The sequence below is a fragment of the Drosophila subpulchrella genome, chromosome 3R (genome assembly GCF_014743375.2).
Source record: "Drosophila subpulchrella strain 33 F10 #4 breed RU33 chromosome 3R, RU_Dsub_v1.1 Primary Assembly, whole genome shotgun sequence".
Classification (NCBI taxonomy): domain Eukaryota; kingdom Metazoa; phylum Arthropoda; class Insecta; order Diptera; family Drosophilidae; genus Drosophila; species Drosophila subpulchrella.
In genome coordinates this window covers 2002453-2016903 of record NC_050609.1, presented here as the reverse complement: position 1 = coordinate 2016903, position 14451 = coordinate 2002453, and the positions used below count along the sequence as shown (strand labels likewise).

The window sequence follows — 14451 nt, the reverse complement described above, 5'->3', positions numbered from 1 at the left end:
TCGGTGGCTTTTGATTCCTCCCAGCTAAACTTTCAGAGGGCTGAGCATAGAAAATTTACACACGTGGTATGCGGAATATCTGCAAAACACAACCTTCTAGGATCATGGGATATACATTTTCTTTGAGTTTTACTTATTTTTTATTACGAATTTGTTTATTTTAACTAATTATTTATTAAAAAGGTTTAAAGCTGATTTATAGACTATACTAGAAGCAATATCATCTAACACCTTTGGCTAAATATTTATAAAAGTCAAACTCACCAAATATACGAGTTTTACGATTAATACAGTTTTTATATCATGCAATACGTAATCAAAATAAATCGAATTAATGGATTTATTTGATGGTTAACCGTAAGCACTTAAGTAATTAACATTGAAATAACTCAAAATAATCTGAAGGCTACTAAAAACAATTAATACTTCAATTAATCCATTAAAGATATTTATCAATTTCATTGCAGAAACATATTCAATATTAAATATATTAAAACAAATATTTGGGTAAGCTCACTTGTGGTTAATTTAAATTAGTGACTTCTAATAAATTACAAAATGGTAGTGCTAGGTATCTAAAGAGTTTACCTAAGAACAAGATACCTGTTTTAAAGTGAAATCATGAAAAATAATATTGTTGGTAAATATATTTTCCTTTCAAAATACAAAAGGGGAGTGCAAGTTATGTAAGGGGTTCAACTCCTTCCTCTGTTTTTGTTATGCTCTATGTTACATTGCCGTCAGCACTGCAAGTAGTGATTATCAACGCTGTTATTCAGGTGGGCCACGTGCGTTATGAACGTGAGTGTGTGTCGCGAATGTCGGCCGCAAGTTGCGGATATTATCTGGAGGGTGTCACCTTGTCGGCAACAGATACTTAAGTGCTGTCCGGCGGCCCCGAGCGCCGCATTCCGGCCAAGTCCAACCGGACCGTCGAGCGGAAGCACGCGACTACGGCGGAAATTGCTGCACATGCAACGCACGCAGCCACTTGGTAAGCCCCCTTTTCTCCCCCCCCCCTTTATTTTTCCCAACAACACCCCTGGCATCGAGATGCCATCATCAACAGCCGTTCGGTATCGGAATGGCGTTCACCCACTCGCCCACTTTTTTGAGTTAACAAATTAAAGTAAAAATTACAATGCATGGCATGCCATAAATACGAAAGTTTAAGACCTTGACAGCCATGACCAATTGACCCAATTGTTTGCCCGTTTTTCCCGCACTTTGCATGTGCGGAGCTCAGCGGAGGTGTTTGTGTGTGTGTGGGCGTTTGGGGCTTATAACTGGGGTGTGGGCAGAAGGGGGTTTATTTTCGGGGGTCTTCGAGGGCCCGAAATTGCAGCAGCCAATGTGAGAGTGGCCAAATTGAATTTGAAGCGCCGGCCCAAGCCGAAATAGGGCCATTCCCAAGGGCCTTAATCGCAGAGCACAAACGGACTTTAAGTTTGTTTTGAAGCAAAGAGAGGGGGAAAATTCTCTCTTATAACCAAAACTCCTCTCTTGGCTCTTTTGGCCTGTTTTTATCCGGCCAAGAGCTCGGCTTTTTTGGCTTCGGCCCATGGACACGACCTAGGCGAACGGAAAATGGAAAAGCGGCGGGCTTTCCTCGCCTGTCAGTTTGCCGCAGTCGAGCAATGAACACGCAGCGCGCGGTTATAATTTGCATTTCCAACCAAACGCGGGGATAACTAAGCCAGGATAATCATATATCGTGCGATCCTTCGAGGGTCGGTGAAAAGGTGAAAGCACTAAATTCACGAAACAACCCCGTACAAAAAATATATAGTGATAGTGTGTGAATATGAAAGTGTGTGTCACTATGAGCACTAGCGGGGTCACCGCCCACCATTTTGACCCCTTCCACGCAGCTTGAACTTGTGGCAAAGCCGCAAATGCAACGGCTAGTTTGTGAATTCGCAACGTGCCACGGGCTAAACACTGACACCTCCATCTCGTTTGGTCCCCCCAAAAAATCCGTGTCCATCGTAACCCGTTTTTAGCCATTACCCCTAACCCGTGTGTAACCCGTTTCGCATCCGTATTCCGCGTTCGCGTCGCGGTTCGTTGAGCTGGCAGCCAAAAATGTCGGTTTAGTTGCGCCATTGCAGTATTATCTTTATGCACACAGAGAGCCGGGAACTCGGCTTGCAGATATTGCAACCCATATCCGCGGAACGTGTCGCCATCACCATCGCCATCGCCACACCGCTGGCCATGTAAGTGATATCCGGATGGGTTTTGAGTTGCCACAGAAACTCTCTGTGTGTGCACCACAATAAATTACCTTTGCAACTGACATGTTTCGGAATCGAAATGCAGTTGCGCCCACCGCCCCTGGGTTGGGGCCTATCCGTAATTAAATTTCGGTGAATTTTATCACAATTTACGACACTTTTCCAGCAGCAGTAGCAGTAGCAGTTGCCGTGGCAGTACCAGTAGTTGCAGTAGCCTTCAGTCCTTTTCTTTATCCTTCCATGGCACTCTCTGTTCAATAACAATGGGAGCATGTCGAAATCGAGCCGCGGGCCATTTTGCGATGCTCAAACTGATACACGTTTTTGTGTCAGGAAAAATTTCGCAAAAAACTAAAGCCAAACTCCATTAGGACGTAGCAAAAGCCGCATGATTTATACATGGGTCATGCATCATATTCCTAAACACGACAACATATGTAAGGCTTTGGTTATATTCGGACAGTCACCTATATAGATAACTTTATTGATCTTTTTGACAGACTTTTTGTTGGGTATTAAAGAAATTACAGCGGAGATTTCAAACAATATGTTATTTTCTATCTTAGGGAAAGAAATATAAGAGGAAAATATATATGGGGCTTGTTCCCCATTCAGGACTCCTTTCAGAATTAGTTTCCACTGCTTGCCAGCCATAAATGTAGGCCATTACTTCGGTACTACCCCCAACAAATCGCAATAAATCAACGTTCTGCTTGCTCAAAATTAGTAAAATGCAAATAACATGACAATATTAATGCTTTCGCTCAAAGACATGCACACACTGCACATAATAATAATAAAATATGAAACAAGGCAAATACAATTCGGCCGTATATATATAGTATATGGAATGTCTTAACGATGACTGGGCTGCCATCGCAGTGACGGGAAATATCGAATACCCGGTGTTTTATCAATTGCCATATCGCGTGCTCGCGCAAAAATAAAAAAGAAATACATATATTTTGGGGAAAATGAATGTAACGAAAACGAGTACGAAATTGTTGCGAGTGGCAGCCATTGAGTGGAACAATGGACTCCTTGTCCCGAGAAGTGTGTGAACCGTTTGGCTAACAAGAAACCTGATAGCGACCCGCACAAAAGAGCACTTTCAGTTGCGAATGGCACGGGCCTTTCGCCATTTGATGGCGACCATTAGACATTTGCTGCCGCTAATCGAAGTTTATGTTTTGCATTCATGTAACTCCCTTTACTTCCATTAAACCCCTTTCCAAAAATGTTTTTGTAGGCAGGTGGGGGTGGGCAAGGACACGCCTTTGATCGACCCACTATCAACCAGGTTCTCATGTTGCGACTGTCAGTTTAATACAAATGAACTGTTTATGTTAATAAATGAGCTCACCGGTTTATGCCACATCCTGGTGTGGGGCAAGTCTCCCAAAGGGGGGTATTACATCATTAGAGCAACACCTGCTGTGTGTGTGAGTGTGTGTGAGGGTGAGTCGCGGTGTGTGTGTCAATGTCAGAGGCCCCCATCTCACCCACATTCCCAGTAACGTTGCAAGCAAATTAGAGCTAATTAACATTTTCAATTTGTGCCACAGATATTTGGCCAGCATTCTCTAAAGGCGTACACTTAAGAAAAGGCGAACATAGGAATAGACTAGATTTTCTGAACCTAATTAAGGCTTAAGAACTTAATTTAATATTCTTCAAACTTAAAAACCCCATTTAAAGGGCACTTAAAACCCTTTTTAAAATAGTGTTATTATTCTATGACTTTTAAAGTTGCCATACCAAAATAAATGTACAAATTTCATTTATAGAAATATCTTACTTTTCACTTGAAGCAAACTTCAAAAATTAGAATATTCCTCTTTACAATCTTGACAATTTCAGACATTTGTAGTTAAATACCTTTTAATAAACATATTTTAATCACATACATTTACAATAAAATTACATTAGGGCTAGCTATTCCCCATTGCATTTTTACATTTTTTGTATTTAAAATTAAATAAATTTTTAATAGTCCAAGTTTTTGAATTGGAATCTATGTGAAAGTGTTAGGTTATAATTTAACTAAAAAACTTATAACTAAAGTACTTAAAAGATGTCAACTAGGTTTCTCTGTTCCATATTCGCAATTTCTATAGTTCAGTTTTACCGTACTACAAACCATTTTTGTTAAGAACCGTGGTTTTTCTCTCAGTGCTATCAGCTGAATGCCGACCGTGAGAGTCTTTGCCGCTCTGTTGGGCGTTTAATAGCCGGAAATCTGTCTATTTCCGCTTGCCGTGGCGTTGATTATACTTAATAGATGACCGGCTGGAGCGCCCCCTTCTTGGCAGCCTGCTAATTTTTCTTTTCTGCTGCTTTTTGCCTGATACTCGAGTATTAGTCGAGCTGTAATTATGCTCTAATTATATCCCATATGTGTGCAGGCGAGTGTGTGCGAGTGTGTGTTTGTGTGCCTGTGGCGCAAGGAAAAATCTCTGCTGCGATGTAATTACAACCCAACGTGTAAAAAGCTGGAGTGTGGGCCCTCTCCTCCATCCGACTGCGAATCCTGGTTTAATCCTGGTTTCCTTTCCTCTTTTTTTAGCTGCTCGCCAGGGAATCCTGCGGCAGGTGAGGCCATCCAGATAGTGGAAAGGTAGTCCAATTGAAGGTCCTTTAGTGGCGCCGAGTGGCCTTGCATGTGTTTAATTGGGCTGTCACTTGTGGGAAATGGCTATAATCATTGTTAACCACATATAATTGTCTATATTTAAACAAAAAATTTCAATTATCTTTTTTCTCTGTTATCTTTTTTCCAGGTGAACTGTGTAGCAAACAATTTAAAACTATAAAACCAATTAATAACCAAAGAACGCAAAAACCAAAGGCAATTGATGTAAAAGAAGAAATTTAATTCAATCCATAACTTAACGATACATATCAATGTTAGTCTGATTTTCTTTTAATACTATTAGATTACAAAAATATCAATATACATATCAAAATATTTAAAGTGCTAAGATTGATTAAAGTCAACCGAGTTTAAAGCATATCCCAAGGGCAATTGAGACGATTTAAAATTCCGATAGAGAGAAGCAAGTGAAGCGTTGAAAACAAAAAGCCGGTGGCAAAATAAATCTTTAATTAAATCGACTGTGCAGAAGGATGCAATTTAATTGAATGGATATAACGAATCACGCGAGTTTTGCCCCTCGAAAAACACGCACATCGGTGTGGCGTAAAATCGCTTTGTCATGTAATGTCTTTATGCCTCTCGGCGGATCAAGTGCTTAGGCGATAAGGAAAAGCAGCTGTGTGGCGGCTCCTTTCCGGATTTATATGCATAAATGAAAGCACGCATGCTCCGGCCGTAAGCCAAAGTTGAAGGGGGCCTAGGATTCCATCGTACGGCGGATTAGCTGCAACATAAAGGCGCAAACACAAAGGTCCTGAAAAAAAAAACGCACGGGGTTTTTGCTCCCAGCAGGAAGCTGGGATTTGGCGCCCTCCATGACGTCAACAGTGTGTAAATGGGCAAGCAATTAAGCCGTTAACGATGTGCCCGCTCTCAAAGGCTCCACGCAGGACCTCCATGACCTCCAGGACCGCCAGGACCTCCCCGATCCAGATAGCGATAGGCAGCCCGATAGAGTCCTTTACGAGCATAAGCAAACCAATGAAAAATGCATTCAGCTGCGCTGTGTCCAATGTCGCTGATTAATTCCAAGTAAGTTGATGAGCTGCTGCTTTTACGCTCCTCTTTTACGATTCCACTTTGGCACTTTACGCGACTGCCAAAGAACCAAACAACGCGTTAATTTCTGGTAATCATCATGGCTTTGAAACGAAAGGATGGTGCTGAGAGCATCGGGAAATGTTCTGTCAGTCCCCTGAAAAATCTTAATTTTCTCAAATAGTTCGGGGAAATGGATTAAAATCGGTTAATTAAGAGTTTGGTTATTCTCTTCATTCAATTTTACCTTTTTAATTGCAAGTAAACCGAATAGTTACAAACTTTCTTTATGGAAACAAGAATTTATAAACTACGGTTACAAAAAATATAAGAGGATTTGGTACTTAATTGTATGAAAATGGTTTATTTGGTGAAGAGGTGAAATTTTACAAACTTTAAGATTTGAAATTTGCACTTTCTTCTATATATAGGAGAAAAGGCTGCTAGACTTTAAAGAAAAATTAAATATAGTTCAGAACAACAAGTAATTGGGGCGAAGCCAACAAGGAACATACGTTAAAATTAAAAAAAAATCTTGTATACAAACTGTTTTACCTCTTTAGTATTCTTTATGAACAACATTGCAATGTTGCAACGAAATCCTCTGAAAAACCAGCAGCATGTCGAACTCATAATAAATTCTTATCCTTTATGCTCTTGCAACCAGCAATCAAACAATTTTCCAGAAAATGTTCCTCATTTTATATATGTAATTTCGTTTTTAAAATTAGATTACAGACATTTGCCTGTGGGTAACGTCCAAAATAGCAGCATACTCTTCAGCGCTCATCAAAAATGCGAGCGAATTTATAAAGAGATAGCAACGTGCCGGCAGGGAGCTGGGTTTTGGTAGCGTTGGCGTTGCTATTATTGTTAGCCCGGCTTGTTGGTTGTACTAAAAATACAACACCGAAAATACGAATAGTTTTTTGAGGGCAGGCAACCGAACCGAACCGAATGGATGTTTCGGAGGCGAGGCGCCAAGGTCCAGGCTTTCATAGATTCTCTGCGTGAATTGTGTGCGGTGAGTGGTCCTGGCATTTTGTTTGCCAAAAATCGGATGGCCAGACAAATACAGGCATAACTTGAAAGGGAAATCTTGGCAGCACGGCCTCAGAAAGTCATCTAATTCTCTCAATTCAAACACTTTTACCTAAGCCGCACTCGCACACAAGCCCAAACATTGGAGCTTGTTTGTTGGCAGCCATTGAAAAGTGGGTAAACTGAATGCGAAAGCTGAGCCCAGTGATGTCTGCACTGGGAAAAAAAATTTGAATACGGAATTACGGAATCAACAAGAACTAGTCTTTACACAGAGAAAATTCTGACGTTTTCATTTGAGTTAAAAATGTTCTTAAAAATAGAACGACATTTTTAAGTTGAAAATGGTTTTATTTTGCTCGAATCAAATTGAATTGGCGGTATTTAAGTACATTGTATGTACAAATAAACTATTAGTTCAGTCCTTAGTGTATACTTATCAAAAAGTTGTTAAATAAACTCAATTTAACTATTTTCTTCTCACCATTTCGATCTTATATTGATACCAAAATGTACTTACGCGGTTTTTAAGAACGAATGTTCTCAATTCAAGAACAATGTTCTCAATTCAAGAACAATGTTCTTGGATAGTTTTCTCTGTGTATAAGTCGATAAATAAAGTTATACAACCTTATAACCAATTACGAATGTCAAATTTAGGTGGTGTTTTCAATAAGTAAAATTAGTTGTAAGTTAAAAAAGTTAGATAATAAATATTAGACACGTTTAATGATCTTAAAAGTGAACATCTAATAGTTATGTTTCTATATTACTTTCCGTTGAAGAAACTTTATGTGTTCGAATGTCTAGGCTGTTTAACTTGTCGTATACTTGATTTAAGAATAAAGTTAAGATCAGGATCAATTGATTATGTAAAAAAACATGGCAAAGAAAATATGAAAAGCAACCATTGTTAGATATATTTTCTTTTGATATTCTAAATATTTAATATCATCACAGTTTTCAGTTCATAAATAAGAAAGACTTTCATTGCGAGTTTTCTAGCCAGTTCTTAAAGCATACTGGCTAAAAAAAAGTATGTTTGTTGGACTGCAATCACTTAAAGCTAATTATGATTCCTCAAGATATAACTATGAGATACTTGTTTTTCTTGCTCTGTGTGCCGATACAAAGAGGCGTGTAGTAAGAAGCCCGGCCTAAAACAGGCAATTCATAGGCAGCCTGGCTGCCAGCTTGGATTCAATGGCGCTCATTCACCGGCTTAAAAGATACCCATACATTGAAGGGGGGTTGGGCTGAAAAGTGTGGCATACATATGTGGGCAGGATGTGGGTGGTGGTGGCTGGGGGTGGTGTATAAATCAAGCTCACACACACAGGCACGCGGTTGGGCGGTTTTTCCCGCCCACCAATGCTGCAGCCGATGGCGCTTAAAGGCATTTTCGCAAAAGTTTTTGACTTGAGCATTTCAATCGCCTGTTTTATTGCTCACATATTTTATGCCGTTTATGCTCAAAATTCAGCTCAACATGCGCGACTCTTTGGCTTCACACAAGGCGAATGGCGAAAAGGAGGTGGTGCCGTCTCTGTGTATTTGTGTCCTTGTATCGGTGTGTGTCCTGCGGCGTTGAGCAAGCAACTCTTGCCAGCGCTAAGGAAAAACCGCATTGCGGCACATTATGCGCGCTGAAATTCCCTCAAGTCCCTTTCATTCCCGAAAGAAAGTCGGTTGGAAACGCAGTCGCGAAAGAAATGCGCAAATGTTTGCCGCCACCACCCACTCTTTACTGGGTTTTCCTTCTTTTTTCTTTTTGGGGGCGTGGCCGGCAGTTGGACATGGCTATTTGGCTGCACTTTCCCGCCAACTGACAAACTGAGAGCTTCCTTGCTTCCTGTTTGCCTTGCGGTTTTCCGTTTGTTTTTCCCTCGACTGGCTCTAAAAAGAAAATACAACTAATTAATGTTTTTGTGCGTGAAAATGTATTTTAATTGTGCACCTGCTGCTGTTGCCGACATTGCGGTTAGGTAAATATTAATGTGGCTTTAAGTCCCCCATTCCAATCTCACTCCCAAACTCATTTTAGGCCCTTTTCGCTGAGCCTGGGGATTGGGCTTTTGGTTTTCCACTTTTGATTGAAATGTTTGTCAAGTTTATTTGCCCCGGGCTGGCCAGAAATGATTTGCCAGCTTGCCCCCCCGACAACAATGTAAACACTTTTGTGTGTGCCGCCATGTCCTCAGCAGAGATGGGATGAATCCATGGGGCAGAACGGCCCTGGAAAAGGCATCTCAAAGGCAACTCGGCCTTTGCTCGGTTCAATTAAGACAATGCCTCGATGGCCGGACTCACATATATATTGATTTTCATTCACTAATGAAAAGTGAACATAAAAAGCAAAAGACACTTAACCCTTTTATTGAATCGGCCACGCAATCTGCCGATGACGTCAGATAGTGCCTGACTAAAGGACAGACTCACCGATTGACTGACTGGCTGAATGGCAAACTGACAAACTGACAAACTGACAGACTGGCGACTGACTTTCCCGACAGCACGGGCAACAGCTTGGTTCAGTGCCTCCCAAGTGGCGGCCCTCGCCCACTGAAATAACACTTTAAAAACAAGGCAGTGTGTCAGCTGGGGAACGTGCTTACACTGAGAGAAAAATATATCAGTTCTAGGGTTTTTACCTACATTTTATAAGTAGGTCAAGTCACGCATGAAATTTCAATATCAATTTAATTCTAAAAACACAATCGTAAAGGAAAATTGTAATTATTTTAAAAGCTTTCAAGATCACATTGGAGAAATATAAATTGAAATAAATAATTGGATGCTAAAAATAAAAGATGGGCATAAAGGGCCAATAATAATAAATATAATCACAAAATACTTTTGATTTATAGTTTGTTATACATATGTAAGTACTAATTTTTGGTTTTGAAAAATGATTTGAATGCTTTATAATAAATTGATGTCAATTGCAATTCCTTGTAAAACAGAGAAAAATAAAGTAAGAGCAACGTTTTAAAAGCCTAACACTTTAAATAAAATAACATTTTATAATATATAAAATTGAATGGGTTAAATATTTTTGAAAATATAAGTCGATTATTTTATAAAGCAATAGGTATAGTTGTGTTGTTAGCGGAATACCCAAAACTAAGGATGGCGATTTTGTATCAATTATTCATCTAATAATTATCTTTTATAAGGAAATGTGAGAAAGTCATTTTTCTTTAAGAAAATTACCTATTTTTTTTTAGAAAACTATTGATTTTAATAGATTTTTCGCTCAGTGCCCGTGGGTGTCAGGGCTCGTGGACGTGTTCGTGTCTGCCTGGCTCTCGAAGCGCACACAGCACGCCCCTGGTGGGAAGGGGGCTTTTAACCCACATAATAATTACTGTACTGAAAGGTTACCACGGTCGAATGCAAAAAGTTGGAGTCGATAATTGCAGCGGCTGTTTGGGCGGTGGTAAGCGATTGTTAAATATGAGTATTTGCACAGGGGTGTCTTATAATCGGCACTACTAATTGCTCCCGGTATTCCTCGTACCCCTTAATTGTCGATCTACGCATCGATGGCTTTGAATTCGGTTTTCCACTTGTACTTTTTTTGGTTATTCGGAATTTCCACGAGAATTTGGTATTTCACATTCGCGATTGAGTGAGTAAGCAATGCGCGGTCGGCTGCATGTGCCACTTCCGCTTGATAGCGTCATGGTTCCGGCTCCGTATCCGTATCCGCAGCGGCTATGTGGGTGGTGCTTGGAAGGACCAAGGACCAAGGAGCGAGGACCAAAGGACCCGCAGGTTTTTTCGCATTCCAGAACCACCGGCTGCACTGGAATAGAACAACGTTTGCGTGACATTCGCACGTTAGTCGCGAAATGCGTTTGTTTTGTGAGGAAATGCCACATTGATACCGCTTTCGGCATAGCACACTGTGTTCCCAGGACTTTATTAGTTGTTTGTCTGTGGGACAGGCACACGCCAACTTTTATGATATGCCAGCTATTAATAGCTCTGGCAACAAAAGCGGGCCAACTTTGCCTGGCAATTTGTATAATTCAAATAATTTTGTTTAATTTTTGAATGGTACTTCTGTGGCATTTGTTTAAAACTTGCTGTCGCCGGACTGCTGACCACTTGGCGCTGAAAAGTAGGCAACACTTTAATCTCGGAGACCCCAAGGAACCACCATGTGGTTGTATTTAAAATGTGTGTGTGTGTGCGTTTGAAAGCAGAAAATGCATTTAGTATGCAAACAAAATGGGCACAAAACTGTCGTTATTTATGCAAACCTAACTTCTGCTCTTTAGAAATTATTATTTCGCTCCTTTCACATTCGCCTCCTGTGTTCTTTTTTTGTTCATTCCAGCCCGGTTTGTTGTTTCTCTTGCTGTTGCCAGTTGGTTTGCATTTCCGTCTTTATGTTTGCTCACTCGCACACAGACGTGGCGCCCACACACACACACACACTGGCACAATCACACACACACACAGACCACACGGAAGTGGAGACGCATAATGAGCGGCCGGAGCATTTGGCCCGCTTCCTTCCGTCTTCTGATGCCATTTAACTTGTGCAGTCTGCATGCTGCATCCCTTCGCCCCAATGGCTTTAACCCTCGACGCATCGTTAAACACGATTATTACATTACGAAATACGAATAAAAAAAAGCGAATATATTTCATTTACTCGTAATATAATGCCTTGAGTATTTCATTGTAAACCGAGCCACAATCTTCATTCAACTTGGTTTGTCTCGGCATCTGATCAAATATAATTATTTGAATTTTAGACATCAACATTTCAGGCATCAACAATGCGTACGTTTTAATTGGCATCCTTGAGGAAATTAATATGCCTTACTAAACCTCAAATTCCATTCATGTTGTAAGATGGCTTTAAAGGTAAACTTAAATTCAAACAAACATGTTGGTGTATTTAACCTTTACATATTTTAGTTTGGGCAGGTGTAAAATAATACTTTTGGAATTCATATAAAATTAGTGTTATTTGTTATTGGTTGTAAAAAAAATATGTCTTGTGAAAAAAACCATTAAAAAAATATATATAAATACTATTTATTTCTAAATTCCATTAGTGGCTAACACAATTTCGGTAAAGTCAGAAATAAAATTCCATATAAATTACTAATTACAATGTTTAATTAACCGCGTTGCCCGCCAAAGGGTTAAGCCAGAATTAGGTGAACTGGCGAAGGGCAGGCTTAAAGACCTCACCCGGTGCCATCAATTAAAGCCGAATACTTTGTGCCGTGCGCCGGGGAAATAAAGAGCAAAAAATGTATAACGCCCATTCACGTGGCCCCCGGTATTCAGGATCCAGGATTCAGGGACGAATCTTGTCGCGCCGTCACCAAATGAATGGCCACCTGACAGGCATCTATTAAGCCGCCGTGGAGTGGAGCTCAGATGGGCTCTGATGGTTCTGATGGGTTCCGATGGTGGGGGACTAGGCAGTTGGGCTGGCTAATTTACCACAGGCCCTGTGGCCATTCACTGGTTGTCTGCAACTGTCCAAGGGGGGGCGTGGTCGCCGCTGGAAATTATATGGCGCGGTCATCATCAACGAGTCGCCATCTCAACAATCACTTTCCAAATATGTCAACATAATTAATTTTCAATTATCCCAGTGACATTTCCCACACACACAGGGACCCACACCCATTCCGCTTTGGAATCGAGCTAATTGGGCGGGGCCCCGGGGGGCTGGAGGGGCTAAAGGGGCGGCATGGGCGTAGTCTATTATTATTAATGGCAGAGCTCACTTTGCCGGCGACCCTCTGGTGTCACTTAGTATAATTGAGCGGCGTTTGATGGAAATAATTCACAATCCCGCTGGCTCACAATGGAGAAAGTGAATTATTTTTGATGGTCGTGCTGATGTTGATCGATTAATCACGATGCATAGTTTTTGAGCAGCTCAGGCATCATCAGCATATTATGTACTGACCCCCCACCCCTGACCCCTGACCCCTGACCCCTGACCATAGACACCCCATTGACCCTGACCCAAGGCAAACCGCAGAAAGGTGACAAGTCTGTGGTTTTCCGTTTCCCAGCTGGCGTGCGTGAGTGTGCGGGATTTAATGGCAGGCCATCAATTTGACGCCTTTGAATTGGGCCAAAAGCACAGGCAGCCAGATATAGCCAAAGTCAACAATCATTTCGTGCCGCATCTTCATTCCGAGTTGAAAACGTGTCAACCTGTTTTGGTGGCAACAGACACAGGGAAGACGACATGGCATTTACCCAAATTAAATTGGAGCTTCAAAGACCTTTTTATCACCTGGCGTTAATCAAAATTCAAAACCCGGCAAATGTAGCGGAAGTAATGAGAAACGCTCGAGGAGCCGGATCGGATCGGATTGTATCCAATCCGGCCCACCGCCTCGTTTTTTAGTCCCGTTCTGAGGTAGTTGGCTTAATCATCGCCCCCGGCCTGGTGTTAAACCGCAAATGTATTGCAGAGTTGAAGACAGAGCCTCGTTGCCAACTTGGCTGCACTGGGAAAAATACACAGAAGGTTTCTTAAAAGTATCTGCTTATGCTTTAAAACTTTTTAAAGGTGAGATAGGTCAAGAACAAAGGAGAATTTTAGCTAGGGTATGCTAAGAATGTAGTTTTATAAATAAACATAAATTCTGTAAAAATCAGTTCAAAATTAATCATAAACCAATCAAAAAAAACTTTATTTTGTTGCCAGACTAATATCTCTTTATTCGGTAAATAATGAATAAAATTTAAAAATTAATTAATTATTAAAAATGTAAGAAAAAGTTTATTAAAAAACTCTACAAATTTTATTAAAAACTGGAGCACTAAGACATTTTCTGATTATATTTGAGTGAATATTTTGGATAGTTGTTTCATTTTAAAGATACATAAGTAAGGAGTAAGTATAAGTCAATCAGAAAAATTATGAAGAAATGTAAAGCTTTCTTTGAAATAATATATTTTTAAAAAATAACAATGTTGAATAATTGAATATGTAAAAAAAATTCGTGTACAATAATTTAAGGTTTTTTGCTGGGAATAAATAGGCAGTTTGGAAATCGTTTTGTGTAGTGTAATTACCGATGGCGCAAGCTGCTTGTCTGCCGCTTTGCTTTCCGGTTTGCATAATAAATGTCACAGCTCACGACTGCGAAGGAGAATGGCATCGGGAATGAACTACAATGGCTATGAGAACGGGAACTTGAACGGGAATGGGAATGGAATGAGCAGTAGCTATAGCAGCGGCAGGAGCAAAACAAGTCGCTTAACAAGCGACAGCAACTACTTATGCTCAGGTGGAGCCCCACAAAAGGAGCACAATGCGAATGGGACTGAGTGGGGAGAAAATGGCAAATGGCAGAGAAGGAATCTTAACCGGAATTATTCATAATGTTCACGAGGCACGCATACATTTGCATTTCACGGATGCGAGTGTCACTATCGAGACGAGGGGCAGGACATATTAACATGAAATGGAACCGTCGAGGG

The 14451-nt window shown here is 40.6% G+C and overlaps 1 protein-coding gene across 2 annotated transcripts in view; it reads left to right on the top strand.

Moving 5' to 3' along the window:
- The first annotated feature begins 1631 nt into the window (after positions 1–1631).
- Positions 1632–14451, top strand: part of LOC119545747 — a 123217-nt gene continuing 110397 nt past the window's right edge. For both annotated transcript variants that reach the window (XM_037851577.1, XM_037851573.1), the window contains exons 1-2: positions 1632–2219; positions 5018–5925. The gene's annotated coding sequence lies outside the window, so the exon portion shown is untranslated. The remainder of the gene's footprint in view (positions 2220–5017; positions 5926–14451) is intronic.